We start from the raw sequence: 19026 nt of genomic DNA on the forward strand, positions 1-19026 counted from the left end.
GCAGAGAGCCTGCTTCTCCCTCCGCCTATGTCTCTGCCTCTCTCTCTGTGTCTTTCATGAATAAATAAATAAAATCTTAAAAAAAATAAAGGTGAGAAAATTCAACCTATGGGATGGTACCAAATGAAAAGCAAAAGCCTTTCCCTGCCATCCCTAATCCCTCTCACAAAGATCGCTATAAAATATTTCATGTGGTATCATCCAGAAAAGAAAAGAAAGTAACATATACTGAAATATATATGTGTATCTGTATTATAGAACATAATTGCTTATCCTAAACCTTTGAGGGCAGAAATATATTGGAATTCAATGATTGTAAGATTTTAACATGGTGATAGAGTGCTTTTGACATTTAGTATGTCCTCTCAGCAGGGTTTGGGACAGCAAAAACATAAAACATAAATTAGACACATTCAGTATTAATCAATCACATTAACATTTATGGAACAAAGTGAAAATTCACACTACTTGGGATAAACAAAGACTGCAAATACCCATACATCAGTTAATATCAGGTTTTCCCCAAAATGAATCTAGGCCAAATTTAGGAGGAAAAATGTTCTATTTTCAGAGCTTTGGGGATTAAGGAAAAGTAGATAAGGTATTATCTTTATATTAATGTTCTCTTTCTGTCTCTCACACACATGCACACATGCATGCACACACAAAGAGGGTACTATACCCATGGTCCTACCCTTGCTTACCTTTTCCCTGAAAAACATATATTAGGGATCTTTTTTGTACCAGTTTTCAAGGCTATCGCCCAACATTCCAATGTATGGCTGTTCCAATATTTACCTGTTAACTTATTTATTTCTCAAGTGCCCTACTGGCAAACATTTGGGTAATTTCCAGGTTTTTCATTGTGTTTTTTTGTTAGCTGGTGTGTTTGGTTTGACTTGTTTTACTATTACAAAAGTTTCACTGAATATTTCTTCATATTTCCTGGGTGAACTTTAACAAGTCTACCTGTAGGGGAAATTCTTACTGGTAGAATTTGGTAACTTTTTATGTGTTTGGGCCTTGTCTTTTGGATAGACGGCAAGCTCCAAAGAACAGTTTGTATCTTTAAATTCTTTGTATCCACCTGAATTTTGACAAACAATAAGTGCTGGTAAATGTTTTTTAAATGATTCAAAATAATGAAGATTATGAAAAATGTGAAGGTAATGAAAACCTTCATAAATATCTTCATATAGAGCTTAAAATATGTAGCATAAATTTTATCTATTCTCTAGACAAAAATATGTAGCAAAAGCTTAAAAATATCAGACCATTTGACCCTGTAGTTCCACTTCCAGCTTTATTTTTCCTAGAGAAATAATTTTAATTGTAGAGATTTACGAAGAAAAATATCAGTAGGAACAGTGTTCCTAATAGCAAAACCTTTGAGAATGCCTAAATGCTCAACACTGCTGGGGTATAGCATCCATGTTTGCAAAACATTTTTATAATATGGAGAAACATTAAGATCAAGTGAGGGGGAAAAGCGAGCTAAAAATAATATATACAATTCTCAACTACATAGAGATGTTTTAAAGGCGCTGGAAGACAAGTGGACCAAATCATGAACAGTGGCTGCATCTAGTGGAAGAGTAATAAGGAATGCTTTTATCTGCCGTTTTACTATGCTTATTACATTTCCACACTAGCTTATATTGTTTTGATAATTGGGACCAAGATTTTTTTTAAGTTAGCTAGAAGGCAAGTGTCATAGTCTATGTGAGCCACTATCACAAAATATCATCGATTGGGTGGCTTATAAACAGCAGAAATCTATTTCTCACAGTTCTGGAGTCTGGGAAATCCAAGATCAAGGCACCAGTAGATGTCAGTGTCTGGTGAGGGCCAACTTTCCAGATCATAGACAGTGCCTTCTCTCTGTGTCCTCACATGGTGGAAAGAATGAGGGATCTCTCTGGGGCCTCTGTTATAAGTCACTAATTTTATTCACAAAGGCTCCAACCTCATAACCTAATCACCTCACAAAAAATTTTCAATATTGGTATTATCTCCATAAGAGTTGGCTGGTTTCTCTTTCAGACACTTGCCTACATGCAGTCCCCTAAGACCTGGAGAATAGCCATACCATTTATCAGAAGGACAAAATCCAAATGCCATCACCTTGGAGGTTAGGATTTCAACATATGAATTTGGGGGAAGGGATACAAACATTAAATCTATGGCAGAAAAGATTACTTCCATCTCCACATACACATACAGGTGAGGGGACATCTTTTGATACCTTCGCCCACCTGGTACCTTTGCGGATTCTCTTTTTTTTTTAAGATTTTATTTATTTATTCACAAGAGACACACAGAGAGAGGCAGAGACATAGGCAGAGGGAGAAGCAGGCTCCCTACAGGGAGCCCCATGCGGGACTCAATCCAAGACCCCGGGATCATGACCTGAGCCAAAGGCAGATGCTCAACACTAAGTCACCCCAGGTGCCCCACTTTGTGGATTCTGACAAGGTCCCCAGGATGCCTTGCTGGCCCTAAGGCGTGTTCTGTCATGTTCCCATTTTATCAACTCCAGCCCAGGTTGAACTACGCCTTCCTCAGAAAGCCTTTTTCTCCTCGTCCCCAGCTCCACACACAGCTACCCTTTGGACCCATTCTAATTCAAATCAGTCAGGTTGGCTACTTGATCAATCTAACAGCTTTTTCATTCTTGGTATTATCCCCATAAGAGTTGGCTGGTTTCTCTTTCAGACACTTGCCTACATGGAGTTCCCTAAGACCTGGGGAATAGTCATATCATTTATCAGAAGGACAAAATCCAAAGAGGTTAACAAGAGAGTCTACCTGATATGGGTCACTATTTGGCACCCGCTCTCTTCTGCCTGATAGGTTTCAAGTGGGTATCTTTTTCTGCGTTCTTTATTCTTGCCTTGTCTTTGGGACTTGCGTGTATGGAGGAGGCTGTTTATAAAGCCAGATCCATGTAACATCCTACCTGTAGTCAACCAAAATTGTGTCTGTAAGCCAGTCTCATCTTTATCATAGTTATAGCCACATTTTCCCAACTTATTGCCTCATCATATGTCCTAACTGGGGGAAGGAAGCCTCTGATCTAAGTGCTCCCAGCCATGTTAAACATACGGATTCTTTAGGCTAAGAGTTGGCCAAATACAGCCTAGCAGTGAAATCTGCTCAAGCACCCTATTTTGTGTGGCCTATGAGCTAAGAATGTTTTTAGGTTTTACATTTTTTAATGTCTAAAAAAATGAAAAGAATAATAGTTCATGACCGTGAAAATCATGAAATTCCAATTTTAGAATCCATATATGAGGGGATCCCTGGGTGGCTCAGAGGTTTAGCACCTGCCTTCGGCCCAGGGCGTGATGCTGGAGTCCCGGGATCAAGTCCAACGTCGGGCTCCCTGCATGGAGCCTGCTTTTCCCTCTTCCGTGTCTCTGTCTCTCTCTCTTTCTCTCTCTCTCTCTCTCTCTCTCTCTCTCTCTCTCTCTCTCATGAATAAATAAACAAAATCTTTAAAAGAATCCATATATGAAATTTTATGCCAAGCCCATTAGTTATAAAGATGTCTGTGTCTGCTTTTGCACTACAATGCCAGAGTAGAGTAGTTGATACAGAGACTGCATGGTCCATAAAGCCTATACTATTTCCTATCTGTTAGTTAGTTTGTTTGTTTGTTTATTTATTTATTTATTTATTTATTTATTTATAAGATTTTATTTATGTATTCATGAGAGAGAGAGAGAGAGAGAGACACACACAGAGAGAGAGAGACATAGGCAGAGGGAGAAGCAGGCTCCATGCTGGGAGCCCAACGTGGGGCTCGATCCCGGGTCCCCAGGATCACACCCTGGCCTAAGGTGACGCTAAACCACTGAGCCACCCGGGCTGCCCTAATCTGTCCCTGTACAGAAAAAATTTGCCAACCCCTGTTCTCCCAAAGTCCTGTACTTGGAAAGTGCTAAGCAATTGCCATAAATGAGTGAAGCAACCTGGATACAAAGCAATAGGGATAGATGTGGCAAACTAAAGATTACATGTCTATTTAAAGATGAGAGCCATGACTTTTGACCATTCATGGTACAGTCTCAGCTCTGCCATATTTTCCTGTATTTCAACAGGACAGAAATTGAGATTTTTATGTGAACTTTCCTGATTTTTTTTATGTTGGCAAACACTGCTCATGCCAAATAAATCATGTCTGCCAACCACCAGTTTACAACTCCCTTCTCTATGGCATTTAACATGCCAGGAGCAAGTTCAGGCTGTAATTCAGCACCCCACATTGCACCATCTTTGCCAACCAAGGTTGCAAGCAAAGGACAATTAAACTTATGATGATGGTCTGTTCTACCACAGGTGCCACAGTGCTTGGGGATAAGGACTGGAAATGAAGATGAGGCAAGAAGTCCATCAATTTCCTCTGCTGCCTTATATAGGTGACTCCTCTGGCAGCTTTTCACACTAGTGACCATGCTTTTGAAACTCTCCACACTCTGGGATTTCCTCTTCCCTCTCTAGCTTATTTTACTCTTTGTTTCTCTGGCTCCTCTTCTGCTCTCATCTCTTTTCTGTCTTTAATTAAACTGGGGTTCTCTCTCCTATTGCCACTCTTTCAGTCACCTGAGTGTATAAGGGGTCACGGAAATTTGCTCTTGGCTCTGTTGTTCTTGCAGCTTCCTCCAGATCTACCCAGAAAGTGATAGGCTTGAGGAGGAGATGGAAGCCCTACTTAGGCCTGCGAGTTAAGCTATGTACACCAACCCAGCTTTCCTAGAGAGCCACACATTGAGTTTTCAGCTTTTCTATTAAGTGTACTTTGTCCCCCCTGGGAATCTCATGAGGGCAAAGACCTGATTGGCAGTGATGGATTTGACCATGCCCAAATACTATGGACAAATGCTGTCTAAGTACTCACAAAATTTCACCCCAAATCCCAACAGAAACCTTTCATATTCATTCTCTTCTTTCCTTTCTGGCTGTTCCATCCCAGGCTCCATTACTAACCCCTATTCTTGTGTCCACCTCTTAAATGCTGCTGTAAGCCAGGGTTCTTTCCCTGATTCTTTCCTTTTTTTTCTGTATAGTATTCCTACCCAGTCTCATCTGGGTTTAAATACAATATACAGGTCGATGATTCTAACATCTTTATCTTCAGTCTACATCTCTCTCCTGAGCTTCAAACCCATATACTCATCTGCCAACTGGTCATCTCATCATGGATGTCCCAAAGGTACCTCAAACTCAGCATGTCCCAAACTAAATCAACTATCTGTACCTCTTCCCCTCAACCCTTATTCTCTTCACGTGTACACTTAGGGCATTGCCTCACTATTCTCCCAAGACATCCATGCCAGAAACCTGGGAGTCATCCTAAACTCCTCTCTCTACCTTCCCATACCACATTCAATCACTCACTACATCCTGTAAATGCTACCTCCTAATTATCTCTGACATCCATCCCTCCTTCCCATTCTCATTGCTTCTTGTTGTCTTAGTTCAGGCATTAATTGTTACTTATTGGAAAAGGGAGGGAAAAAACGATGGGAACAATGTGCCTCAAGTCTGTCCCCATTCAATCTATCCAACCAGGGTGCTGCCAGAGTGATGTTCTTCCGAATGCAAAGCTGGTCACATCCATTTCCTGCTTAAATTCTTCATTAACTCTGCAAAGGGCCAAGTCTACATCTTTGTGCCTGGCATGTAAGACTCATATTATGTGACTTCTGCTTTGGATACTCTTCTTCAAATATGCCCTGCCCCAGTTGTCTTGAGAACCTTGCAGTCCTCAATTCCAAACACACCATGCTATTTTTTTTACCTTCATGCCTTTGCCTGGAATAACCTTCTCCATACCACCTCCACCCCTTTCAAATCCGATAGCACCGTTTATCAGAGCTTTGCTGGCTGACAAGCTAGCTAACATCTGATAAACACTCTACTGAAATGGCTGGTGGCTACTTCTTGTCAGAAAATAATGCAAGTAACAGCCAGTACTTACATAGTGCTTATCAGGTGACAGACGTTCTTCCAAGTATTTTCTTATATTAATCCATCTAATCCTCATCACAACTCTATGAGACAGGTACCACTACCATCTTCATTTCATAAATGAAAAGAATGATTCAGGGTCACAACAGCTTGAAAGTTGTAGAGCAAATTTAAAACCAGGCATTCTGGCTCCAGGGGGAATGCTCTTAACTCTAAGTCTCTTGTCATGTTACTGTAATCATGTCACCATTTTGTGGAAGGCAGTATACTATAGCAGTTAAAAATGTGGGCTCTAAAAAAAAAAGTGTGGGATCTTCAGACCAAACTTGTTTCAAATCAAAGTTTTGCCACTAGCTCACTATGTGACTTTGAACAATGAACTAACCTCTTTGATTCTCAGCTTCTTTCTGAAATGAAGATAGTTGCTGTAAAGTTTAAGTGATAAAGTCATATAGACCAAATGCTTAGTACAATACCTGATATATAGTAAGATTTTAATAAACATTACCATTGTTGGCTGTTACAGTGAATGAAAACAATAACTCTAGTGGTGGAGATTTCAGATATCAAGGAATATTCCTTTCCCAAGAAATATAGAACAGTGGTTAAGCAAAGACCGTTGACCCTTAGCTCTGCTTCGTCACAACTCAGTGACCTTAATCAAGTTACTTAATCTCTCTGTATCTCAGTTTCTTCATCTATAAAATAGAATAATAATACTTATTTCTTCAGTTTATTTCAATGATGAAATGAATCAATAGGTGTAAAACATTTAGAACAGTGCCTGGTACTTAGCAAGTACTACCTAACTGTTGAGTTATGACAACACATACATTTCTTTGAGGCTCTTTCCCCTTCTGCCCATGTGTATGGTCCACCCTATGTGCAACTTTGTTTTGGTGACATTTGTGCCAGACAGCTACTGCTTCTTTTTTTAATCATTAGTGTCCTTAAAGGTGTGAATCAAAACATGAATAAATACATGAAAGAATGAAAAATGTGGTTGAAGTTCTGGAGCTGTTATAACATCAGTAGGTAGGACCAATTTTTCTGACCAAACAGTATCATGGAAAATTCCTTCCTGCCCACTTCGGGGATTTATTATGAACATGAATATTTACTAAATGACACTGAAGTAGCAATATGCACATGACATATTCTCATTCCATTTAGCTCAATGTGCTACTTCAGAGTTCTTCATTTGAAAGTAAGCATAAAAGATCATTCCTTTGCCTTATATATCAAGCATCAGCATGAAATAACTGCCTTTCTTCAAACCATGGCTGCCTAAGCATCTGGAACTGACCTAGGTAAGGAAAGCTGAGGTTGGCTCTTCTCTGGTTATGTCCACCTCTTGGTTTTGGAGACCCTCTAAGGGCAAGGGTTTTCAATCCAGACTATGCATGGGAGTTTATTAAATAGGTGGATACCCAGGTCTCATGGCTGACCTACTAAATCATATCCTTGGGGTACATATTCCAGGACCCTGTATTTCAAGAAATCTGCCTCAATGACTCTAAAGTGGTGCCTTACAGATAGTCAAGATTGGCCAGTAGATGTCACTGAATCCTTCCAAGCCTACATCACCTACCTGTCCTGTTGTCCTAAACATTACAAACTTACTGAGAAAACCCTCTATAGCAAGTAGCTGTAACCATAGCCCAGAGGCATCCATAGCTCAGGTCACACAGACCATGAGAAAGAACAAGGGCCCTGTCATACACAGCATCTGGAAACCAAATGTTTTCCTGGGCATCTTGGTGAAGTAAGCTTGCTGCAGTCTGTATAGGAAGCAGTCCTCAAGCCTGTGGTTTTTGGTTCCATCTTGATGCATTGACTGCTAAGGTGTCAATATAGTCTGAAGGAGCCACTGTTGGCTTTGGATGCCTAGAAATAAATAGATCTGTTAAATGGAGCACAGAATCAGAAGCAGCAATAGCAACACTTAAAAAAAAAACAAAAGGAAAAGAAAAATAGTTTAATTTCTAAATGGACTTCGATTTTTAATTTACTTCTGGTTCTAAAGAAACAGGAAAAAAACACAGCAGAAGAAGGTACAGAAATAATCCCATCTGCTACAGAATGTCTCTACAGAACTTGACCACTAAAAAAAGAAACAGACTGTTCCTTACTTCAACAACTCAGCTTCTCCTGGTTCAATCAAGACAGCCTTACTATGGAAGGTTTCAGCAATTTGCTCAGAAACATGGCTTTTGTTTAAAACACAAAAGACCCCCTGCTGGAAAACAGTTGTTGATTCCACAAACCTAACAACACTGACTTTCAGTGATCCTTGTCTGGGAATATAGGCACCATTCATTCACACACCACACACCACCGCTACTTGTGTTCAGGGGCCTGAAATCAGGGTGGAGTTTCTGTTTCTCTTGGTTTGCAGCCTTTTCTTCCACTGCTTCTGTGTGCAAGTCTGCATGTGCCCAAAGTGTGATGAGAAGTATCTTAGTCATCTCAGGCTGCCATGACAAATACTGTCAACTTGGCTGGCTTAAATGACAGATATTTATTTTCTCACATTCTGGAGACTGGGAAATCCAAGATCAAGGTCTAGCGGGGTTTGGCTTCTGGTGAGAGCTCTCATCCTGATTTACAGACAGCCACCTTCTCTCTGTATGTTCACATGGCCTATCCTCCTTGCTTGCTCATAGAGAGACATCTCTCTTCATTGTCTTAAAAAACCACAAATTCCATCAGATTAGGACTCCACCCTTATGACTTCATTCTACCACAATCACTTCCTTTTAGCCCCATCTCCAAAGACTGGCACATTGGAAAGAGGGCTTTACCATATGAATTCTGGGGAGTCACAAATCAGTCAATTACAAGAAGGCAGTGTAGGAAGACTGGAAATAGACACTTAGCACAGCTGGAAAATAGCTTCTGTAAAGACTAACCCAGGAAAGAAGCGCACACTGCAAAGAGTCAGATGCCAAAAGGACAGTCTGCAGTCCCTAACTCCCATCCTCAACTCCCACACCCACCCTGTTGCCATCTCCAATGGTTGGATGTATATATGCTCTGCCAAGGAGTGTCTGCCTTAACCCACATTTCAACAGGTACCCCAGTACTATGTTGAATACCAGTGGTGAGAGTGGATCCCTGTCGTGGTCCTGATCTTAGAGGAAAGGCTCCCAGTGTTTCCCCATTGAGAATGATATTTGCTGTGGGCTTTTTGTAGATGGCTTTTAAGATGCTGAGGAATGTTCCCTCTATCCCTACACTCTGAAGAGTTTTGATCAGGAATGGATGCTGTATTTTGTCAAATGCTTTCTCTGCATCTATTGAGAGGATCATATGGTTCTTGTTTTTTCTCTTGTTGATATGATCTATCATGTTGATTGTTTTATGAGTATTGAACCAGCCTTGCATCCTGGGGATAAATCCCACTTGGTCATGGTGAATAATCTTCTTAATGTAATGTTGGATCCTATTGGCCAGTATCTTGTTGATAATTTTTGCATCTGTGTTCATCAGGGATATTGGTCTATCATTCTCCTTTTTGGTGGGGTCTTTGTCTGCTTCTGGAATTAGGTGATGCTGGCCTCATAAAAAGAGTTTGGTAGTATTCCATCCCTTTCTATCTTTCAGAACAGCATTAGTAGAATAGGTATTGTTTCTTCTTTAAACATTTGATAGAATTCCCCTGGGAAGCCATCTGGACTTGGACTTTTGTGTCTTGGGAGGTTTTTGATGACTGCTTCAATTTCCTCCCTGGTCATTGGCCTGTTCAGGTTTTCTATTTCTTCCTGTTCCAGTTTTGGTAGTTTGTGGGTGCTATACTATATGTTGGCAAATCTAATTCCAATAAAAAATATACAAAAAAAATCAGCAGGTACCCCAAGCAGTAGATTTATGCTCTCTCCAAGGAGGAGTACTGAAGTAGGATAAATTGGGTGTCAATGATCAGCATGATGAGTAATAAAAATGAATACTAGGTATGTAGCACAAAAGCAAAGAAGTGAAATGCTTGTACAATGATGATTGCATCTGTAGAGCATGGCTTACTTTAAGTAAGTACATTTTAGTCCATTACCTCATTTGGTCCTCAGAGTAAACCAGGAATTATTGTTCCCAATTGACAGATGAAGATAGAGATACAAATGAGCTATGACAGTGCCCAAGATCACAAACAAGTTACTTGTAGAGTTAATCCTGAAGTCTTAAGGAATGTCAGTAGTCATCAATAATGTAACAGAAACACGCTGGCTCCCTGAGCACTAGAGGTGCTGTTAAGTAGATAGCAGCACATGTTTAGTACTGAAGTCCTCTCCTATTATTTCTTTCTTTTAAAAGACTTTATGTATTTGAGAGAGAGAGAGAGAATGCCAGAGAGAGCTAGAGAGAAAGAGTATAAGCAGGGGGAGAGGCAGAGGGAGAAACAGACTCCCTGCTGAGCAGGGATACCAATGCAGGGCTCAATCCCAGAACTCTGAGATCATGCCCTGAGCTGAAGGCAGATTCTTAATCGACTGAGCCACCCAGGGACCCTCCGATTATCTCATATACATTTATTCAGTCTCCTTAGATTGTGAGCTTCTCAAAAATCAAGGACCTAGGTTTTTATATAATTGAATTGCCCATAAGGTCAAGCATAGAGCTGAGCCAAAAAAGATGAACTCACTAAAAATACTTAAGTGTTGGTATAGTACTTCACAGCTTGCATTGTGCTTTCACATATATTATTTTATTCCATTTTTATGGCAACTACAAGAATATAATTTTAGGAAAGGTCATTTTGTCTCCTCATCCTCATGATGCTGTTTTCATTCTATTACAATGCACTCATTTTACAAAACATTGGGAACTTGCCATTATTTTTATCATTAATAACTAACACTGAGCATCTACTATGTAGCAGACATCAAACCAGGCACTGCGCCAAATACTGAGAATACAAACATAAATCCAATGTGCTCCTGTCCTGAAGAAATCTTGTGAATAGTTACACAGTTTGACAAATGCCTGTTAAATGATCATTTGGCCTCTGGACTGTATTGTTCCAATGATGAGGATCTAATCATCCTCTAAGCAGCTCATTTCATTTTCAGATAGTTCTGATAGAAAGCTCTTCCTCAGCCTGCATAAATCTTCCTCATTTTTGCTGCCACCCCTGGCTCCTAGACCTAGCCTTGGGGGCACAGAATATAAATCTTCCTTTTCACTTGGCAACCCTTCAAATAATCAAAGGCAAGTATCCTCAGCAGCTACCCCCTCTTCAGCTTCCCTGTCTCTGCCTCTGCCTGTCCCAGCTCCCCACAGCTTGGTCTGCTAATCTACCCCAAGGACTGGGCCCATCCTGTTTCAGAGCAAGTGACACATGGGGTAGGAAGTCCTCAAGTGGCCACCTTCAACCTCCTCCATTCCAAATTCCAGTCACTGTCCACCTTCTCCCCCCACATTGGGAAACTCTCCTTGTTCTCTCATTTCCTGAATCCCTGCTTCTTCCCCATCTGTGCCCTAGTTTGTAAAACAAGAGCTATCTGCAATTTAAGTGTCTTAATTAGATAGAGAGGACACACAGGGGAGGAGAAGGGAGGTTGCAGATAAGAGAAAGAGGGGACTTTACATGTAGATCAAAGTACATGAAATTAGGGTGAAGTCCAGACCAAAGGTGGTGTTGATGGTGTTGATCTTGATCTGGAAGAAGCATGCCTTATCCCCAGAGACTGACGGGGGCAGAAAAAAGATGAGTAGAGCCATAGGTAAGTTTGCTATTGGAGAGGGCTGGGAATTGAGGGTGGTCATAGGGCTGATTTAGAGCTGGTTAACACCAGCATGGCAACAGCAGCTGATTGCAACTGAATCGTATTCTGAGTGGTCAATGGCATGTTCTATTACTATATATTTTTAATATGAACCTCATATTTCCACCTGAAAACTGCTTTCACGTTGGGGTGGGAGTTGAGGCGAACCGTGAGTGAGGGAGGTGGGTATTTGGAGGACAAGTGAGAAGAATGCTTTGTCTGGAATACTTTCTCTTTTTAATTTAAATTAATTAATTAACATATAATGTATTATTAGTTTCAGAGGTAGAGTCCAGTGATTCATCAGTTGCATAGAACACCAAGTGCTCATTACATCAAGTGCCCTCCTTAATGCCCATCACCCAATTACCCTTTGTCCTGACCCACCTCCCCTCTGGCAACCCTCAGTTTGTTTCCTAGAGTTCAGCATCTCTTATGATTTGCCTCCCTCTCAATTTTCATCTTATTTTATTTTTCTTTCCCTTCCCCTATGTTCATTTGTTTTGTTTCTTAAATTCTACATGAGTGAAATCATACCGTATTTGTCTTTCTCTGCTTGACTTATTTCGCTTAGCATAATACCCTCTAGTTCCATCCACATCGCTGCTGCAAATGTAAGATTTCATCCTTTTTGATGGCTAAGTAATATGTGTATACATACCACATCTTCTTTATCCATTCATCTGTTGGTAGATATCTAGGCTCTTTCCATATTTTGCCTATTGTAGACATTACTGATATAAACATTGGTGTGTAGTTGCCCCTTCGGATCACTATGTTTGTATCCTTTGGGGTAAATACCTAGTAGTACAATTGTTGGGTCATAGGGTAGCTGTATTTTTATCTTCTTGGGGAGCCTCCATACTGTTTTTCCAGAGTGGCTGCAACAGCTTGCATTCCCACCAACAGTGTAAGAGAGTCTACCTTTCACCAACATCCGTTGTTTCTTGTGTCGTTAATTTTAGCCATTCTGAATGGCCATTCTGAATCAGGTTTTGATTTATGTTTCCCTGATGTTAAGTGATGTTGAGCATTTTTCATGTGTCTGTTGGCCATGTGTAGGTCATCTTTGGAGAAATGTCTGTTCATGTCTTCTTTCACTTCTTTACTGGATTTTTTTGGGGGGTGTTGAGTTTGATAAGTTCTTTATAGATTTTGGATACTAGCCCTTTATCTGATAAGACATTTGCAAATATCTTCTCCCATTTAGTAGGTTGTCTTGGTTTTGTCAACTATTTACTTTGTTGTGCAAAAGCTTTTTATCTTGATGAAGTTCCAATGCTTCATTTTTGCTTTTGTTTTCCTTGCCTTTGGAGATGTGTTTAGCAAGAAGTTGCTGCAACAGAGGTCAAAGAGGTTGCTGCCTGTGTTCTCCTCTAGGATTTTGATGGATTCCTATCTCACATGTAGGTCTTTCATCTATTTTGAGTTTATTTTTGTGTATGGTCCAGTTTCATTCTTCTCCATGTGGCTGTCCAATTTTTACAACACCATTTGTTTAAGAGACTGTCTTTTTTTCCCTTGGATATTATTTCCTGCTTTGTCGAAGATCAGAGTTGGTCGAAGACCATAGAGTTGACAGTCCATTTCTGGGTTCTCTATTCTGTTCCATTGATCTGTGTGTCTGTTTTTGTGCCAGTACCACACTGTCTTGATGATTACAACTTTGTAATATAGATTGAAGTCTGGCATTGTGATGTCACCAGCTTTGGTGTTCTTTTTTCAACATTCTGTTGGCTATTTTGGGTCTTTTCTGGTTCCATATAAATTTTAGGATTATTTGTTCCAGCTCTGTGAAAAATGTTGATGGTATTTTGATAGGAATTGCACTGAATGTGTAGATTGCTCTGGGTAAGATGATACTCTATGTTGAAAACCCAAAATACTCCACCAAAAAATGGCTAGAACTCACATAGGAATTCAGCAAAGTGTGAGGATATAAAATCAATGCACAGAAATCAGTTGCATTTCTATACACTATCAATAAGGCTGAAGAAAGAGAAATTAAGAAATTGACCTCATTTATAATTGCACCAAAAGCCATAAGATACCTAGGAATAAACCTAACCAAAGAGGTAAAGGATCTGTACTCTGACAACTATAGAACATTTATGAAAGAAATTGGGGAAGACACAAAGAACTGGAAAAACATTCCATGCTCATGGATTGGAAGAACAAATATTATTAAAATGTGTGAGATACTTTCTGAGGGAACAAGAACCTGGCCAAGAGCAAATATAGAAGTTCTCAGCTGAAATTGGAGCCTCTGAATGTGTAGTTGCACCAATTTATTCATCTTTCTCCAGAAACCACAATAGCCTAGATACAGGAATGGAGAATATAGTTTGCTGGATTGAAAAAAAAAAGTTAGTGAGCACTTTTTTTTTTAAGTAGGTCTCACACCCAATGGAGTTGTGGGGCTCAAACTGATGACCCTGAGTTCAACAGTCAAATGCTCAACTAACTAAGCCACTCAGGCGCTCCAGTGAGCACCTATTTTTTAATCAGGCACTATTCTAGGTTCTAAGGATATAATAATGAGCAAAAAGGGTGATTGACAATATCAAACAGTGCATGTAAGCATTTTTCCTTCCATTCCCTGGGAAATCACACAAAAGCAACAAGGAGAATAAAAGAAACCCTACAATCTTCATCTATCCACTAAGACAGATATATACAGACTCAAAAATGAACTTGCAGCTTCCAAAAGTATCTGAGATAAGAGAGGAATGGGAAGAAAGGATGGGAAGTGAAGAACTGAGAGCATAGCAAGAGCCTAGCAGATCTCAGGAAGCTTCAACAAAAATATACTTCCTGAAACTGACTGGTACATCCTTACTTGTAAAAGCTATGTCTCTAGCTTGCAATAACAGATCTAGGCACTGGGATGAGTAGATCAGGGGTCTTCCCGAACTAGATTTGGCTCAGATGACTGATGAGGTGGGACTAGCCAAGGAACCACAGAGAAGCCACATTTTCAGGAAGATATCTGCCTCTCTGCCTCCAGAGAATTGAGCTTTTGGATAGTGAAACATGGAAGGCTACTCTGGCCCATTTTCCATAGTGAGAATCTTCTGCAAATAACTGAGACCAGATAATCCACATCAAGGGTGGGTAATAAAAAAGGAACTGACACAGTATTGACAAAAGTATACTCTTTTAAGAAGTGGAAAAGAGCAACAAAAACAAAACACCATTAAAAAAGTATACTGCTGAGTAGATGGAAATTGTATGCAAATATTCCTCCATAAAATTAAAAAAATAGTGAAGTAACTAATCTGCTGACAAATACAAAGCAGCCATGAAGAAATTGGAAGAGACGGTGATACAACAGAAGTTTAAACTAGCAGAACTCAGTGGAATGATCATATTCTGAGTATATTTTGAAGGTGGAATTGATGAGATTTGCTGATGGATTGGATGTGGGATGTGAATTGCATGGGCCCATTCCAGTGCTGTTGGAGGGAGGGTTTCTGCTGTGATCACTAACTCCAGGTGCCAACTTCACTAGGCCATGGTGCCCAGTTGTTTGGTCAAATACCACTGGAGGTGTTGCTATGAAGATATTTTTTTTTAGATTAGAATTAACATTTAAATCGGTAGACTTTGTATAAAGCACATTACCCTTCATAATATGGGTAGGCCCCATCCAATTAGTTGAATGCCTTAACAGCAAAGACTGTTTCCCAGAGTAAATGCAATTCTGCCTCAGTATTTTGGACTTGCCAGTTTCTCTCATACATATACATAAACATATACATATACATATACATATACATATACATATACATATACTGTTGTTGTTTCTCTGGAGAACCCCATTATAACTGCTGTCTCTTTCCACTCTGATTTACTTCCATTACATTCTCTCTCATCTTCCAGATATAACAAAGGGGAAGTTCAGTTGGAGATCAATTTAGTTTGTGATCAGTGACATATATTTATGTGGTTTGTAGTCAGTCCTGTGTATAGATAAATTATTGCTAAACCATCCTAGTAAAAGAATAGACTCCAGAAATATCCCAGCTTCTCACTCTGCTGACCTATCCAGCATGGTAATACAAAAGTGCAAAGCCAGAGGTCTTAGCACTATACGAACATGTCTTATGGTCCTTGACACTGAAAACACGTAAGGTTTGAAATGTATGGATCCAGAAGCCGAGCCATGGAAAATGCCTTCAGCCACCTGATTTGCAAAATAGTATGTAGAATATTCGGTTCTCACTAATGTATAAAGACAGAGGACGTTTTATTTCATTAAGAATATACTCAATAATGTAGTGTATACAACTATGCATAGCACTTTTACTCATTTTGTGATGGGAATTACATAAAATACAATTTATCAGAATTCTTATATTTGTAAAGGACAAACCTGGATCAGTTCGATGACCATCAGTTCTACTTCAAGTATGTAAAGTTGCATGTGTCAGCTTTTCAACTATCAATAATAACAGTACGTTTTCATCAACCATGCTAGCAAAGCCTAAATTATCTTCCCATTCTCTCTATAGAAAAGGATATTATAAAACCATTATCATATGAAGAAGAAAACAAAAATATGATGGAAAGTATAGGAAAATAGTACTATGGAGGTGCATTGGGCAGTTAATAAAAAATAATGTGTTGATATCACCTCACATCTGTTAGAATGGCTAAAATCAACAACACAAGAAATAACAGGTGTTGGCGAGGATGTGGAGAAAGGGGAACCCTCTTGCACTGTTGGTGGGAGTGCAAACTGGCACAGCGACTCTGGAAAACAGTATGGAGTTTCCTCAAAAAGTTAAAAGTAGAACTACCCTATGATCCAGCTACTGCACTACTATGTATATACCCAAAGGATACAAAAATACCAATTCAAAGGGATACATGCATCCTGATGTTTATTTTTTTTTCATCCTGATGTTTATAACAGCATTATCTACAAGAGCCAAATTATGGAAACAGACCATGTATCCATCGATTGATGAATGGATAACAATGTAGTATATACAATGGAATATTACCAGCCATAAAAAAGAATGAAATTTTGCCACATGCAATGACATGGATGGAGCTAGAGGGTATTATGCTAAGCAAAATAAGTTAGTCAGAGAATGACAAATATCATATTATTTCACTTATATGTGGAATTTAAGAAACAAAACAAACAGGTGATGGGGATCAAGGAGGGCACTTGTTGTGATGACCATTGAGTATTGTACGGAAGTGTTAAATCACTAAATTCTACACCTGAAACTAATATTACACTCTGTTAACTAACTGGAATTTAAATAAAAACTTTAAAAAGTAATATTTTGTTTTTATTTATTATCATGTTTGTGATATTTGTCAGCTTTTAAAAATTATAATTAGTTGTGATTTCTCATTCTAAATAAATAGTATCTATTGTATGCGTAACTTTTTAAGGTCCTTTTTAATTAAGAGGATCTTCCAAATGGTCTAAACTTCAAGAATCACAAGATGTGGACCTCCCCCGGGCATAGGAGAAGAGAAAGAAGAGTTCTAAGAAATACATGCTTTTTATTTTTTGGATCCTTTAACTTTGACTGTTGGGAAGAATACAAATTCTATGTGTTTGTTGTGCAACTAGTTTCTAACACTTAACGGGTTACAAAAAAGTCATTTCTCTTTCCCCTTTCCATAGCTCCACTTAGTCCCAAGGTGTAATGGTGGCTCAGTAAGTGTCTTCCTTTTCTTGGCCATCTACTGCAGTGTGACACATGCCTTGATTATTTCCCTTCTACTCTCCTTTGTTGGTGCCACTCAGTCCCCTACAATTGGATAAATGCAAATTACCATTGACTCATGGCTTAAAAGAAATGTAAACTATCCTGCTTTCCTCCTGTTCTGATCTCAGATTTTCCTGGGAAATTTATTCTTGTGGACATGTCTTCTTTGGAAAATGACAGGCCTAGTAAGAGATCAGATTGGGTATAGCCAAGACCGAATAAAATGTCAAGCATGGGCACAACTAGTGGGGAAGAAATTGAAGCTTGATGAATAGCTCTTAGGCCTATAGAATATTTTCAGTATATTCAGATTTTAAAATGTTTTTTTTCTATGCCACATGGCCAATTTTGGGTGCAAGTGAAAGAATCTATGACCTCAGAGGTAGTATTTAGTCTCATGGAGTCAAGGAATGTAAGAGCCAGAAGGAACACTAGAGACCATAATCCTGTGACCTCATATTACAGAATGGTCACTGGGGCTAAATGAGCTGGCCAAGATCATAAATATGGTTGTGGTTGTTTCAAAGGCTATAAACCATGTAAACCAATAATAAAAGTAACCAACAACATGTCTTGTTTGATCAGACACTTAAGTGGATCCATCCACTTAAGAGTCATATCTGGGGAGAAGAGACAGCCATTTCGCCATCAATGCTAAGGGTGAATGAAGAAAATAAGATGGCTGCCTATTGAAGTAGAGGTATGTGTGAGAGCTAATGTCCAAACTGGGCATATTCATTTAACTTTGTGCAGTTGGGTGTCAATTATGTAGCAGGGAGACTGAAGAGGGTAAGGGAAGTAAGATAAATAAATGCCAGGAAATTCTCAGCCAATGTTTGTCCAAGTATGTAGTCTCAGGATGAGCTACATCAAAATCTCCCAGGAAGTTTGTTATAATGAGAATTCCTGGGGCTTACTTACCCTGGAACACTACAGGGTAAACTGCTCTGGGGGCAAGACCAGGGGGTGGGCAGTGAATAAACACTTGAGGTGATTCCAATACAGATGGTTTGGAGAGGCCTTTAAGAAGTACTGTTCTAGGTTAACATCAGAGAAAATAATGACACCATAGCAGTGGTGTCCTGTAAGCATGAGAACAGAAGATACTCAGAACAAAGCATGATGATGACCCTGCTGGAATAAGGGTTCAAGATATCTGGGTTTTAGTTTTAAATCCATCAACCGTAGAACTTCGGGTTAGTTGTTTTACATTTTGTGACGCACTTTATTCACTTTGCAATGGGAAACTCAAAAGATTTTAAGCAGAGGAATGACATGATACGGATTATAGTTGCTGCTGCATAAATATAAACACAAATGCTAGAATAAATATATTGTTGCTGAATAAATATAATTAAATAGTAGTACAAGAGTAGACATGGCACAAAAGTTAATATGCTGTCAAAATAGTCTAGGTGAGGGCAGCCCGGTTGGTTCAGCAGTTTAGCTCCGCCTTCAGCCCAGGGCATGATCCTGGAGACCAGGGATCGAGTCCCACATCAGGCTCCCTGCATGGAGCCTGCTTCTCCCTCCGCCTGTGTCTCTGCCTCTCTCTC

Source organism: Nyctereutes procyonoides, unplaced genomic scaffold (genome assembly GCF_905146905.1).
Source record: "Nyctereutes procyonoides isolate TBG_1078 unplaced genomic scaffold, NYPRO_anot_genome, whole genome shotgun sequence".
In the NCBI taxonomy this organism is placed as follows: Eukaryota; Metazoa; Chordata; class Mammalia; order Carnivora; family Canidae; genus Nyctereutes; species Nyctereutes procyonoides.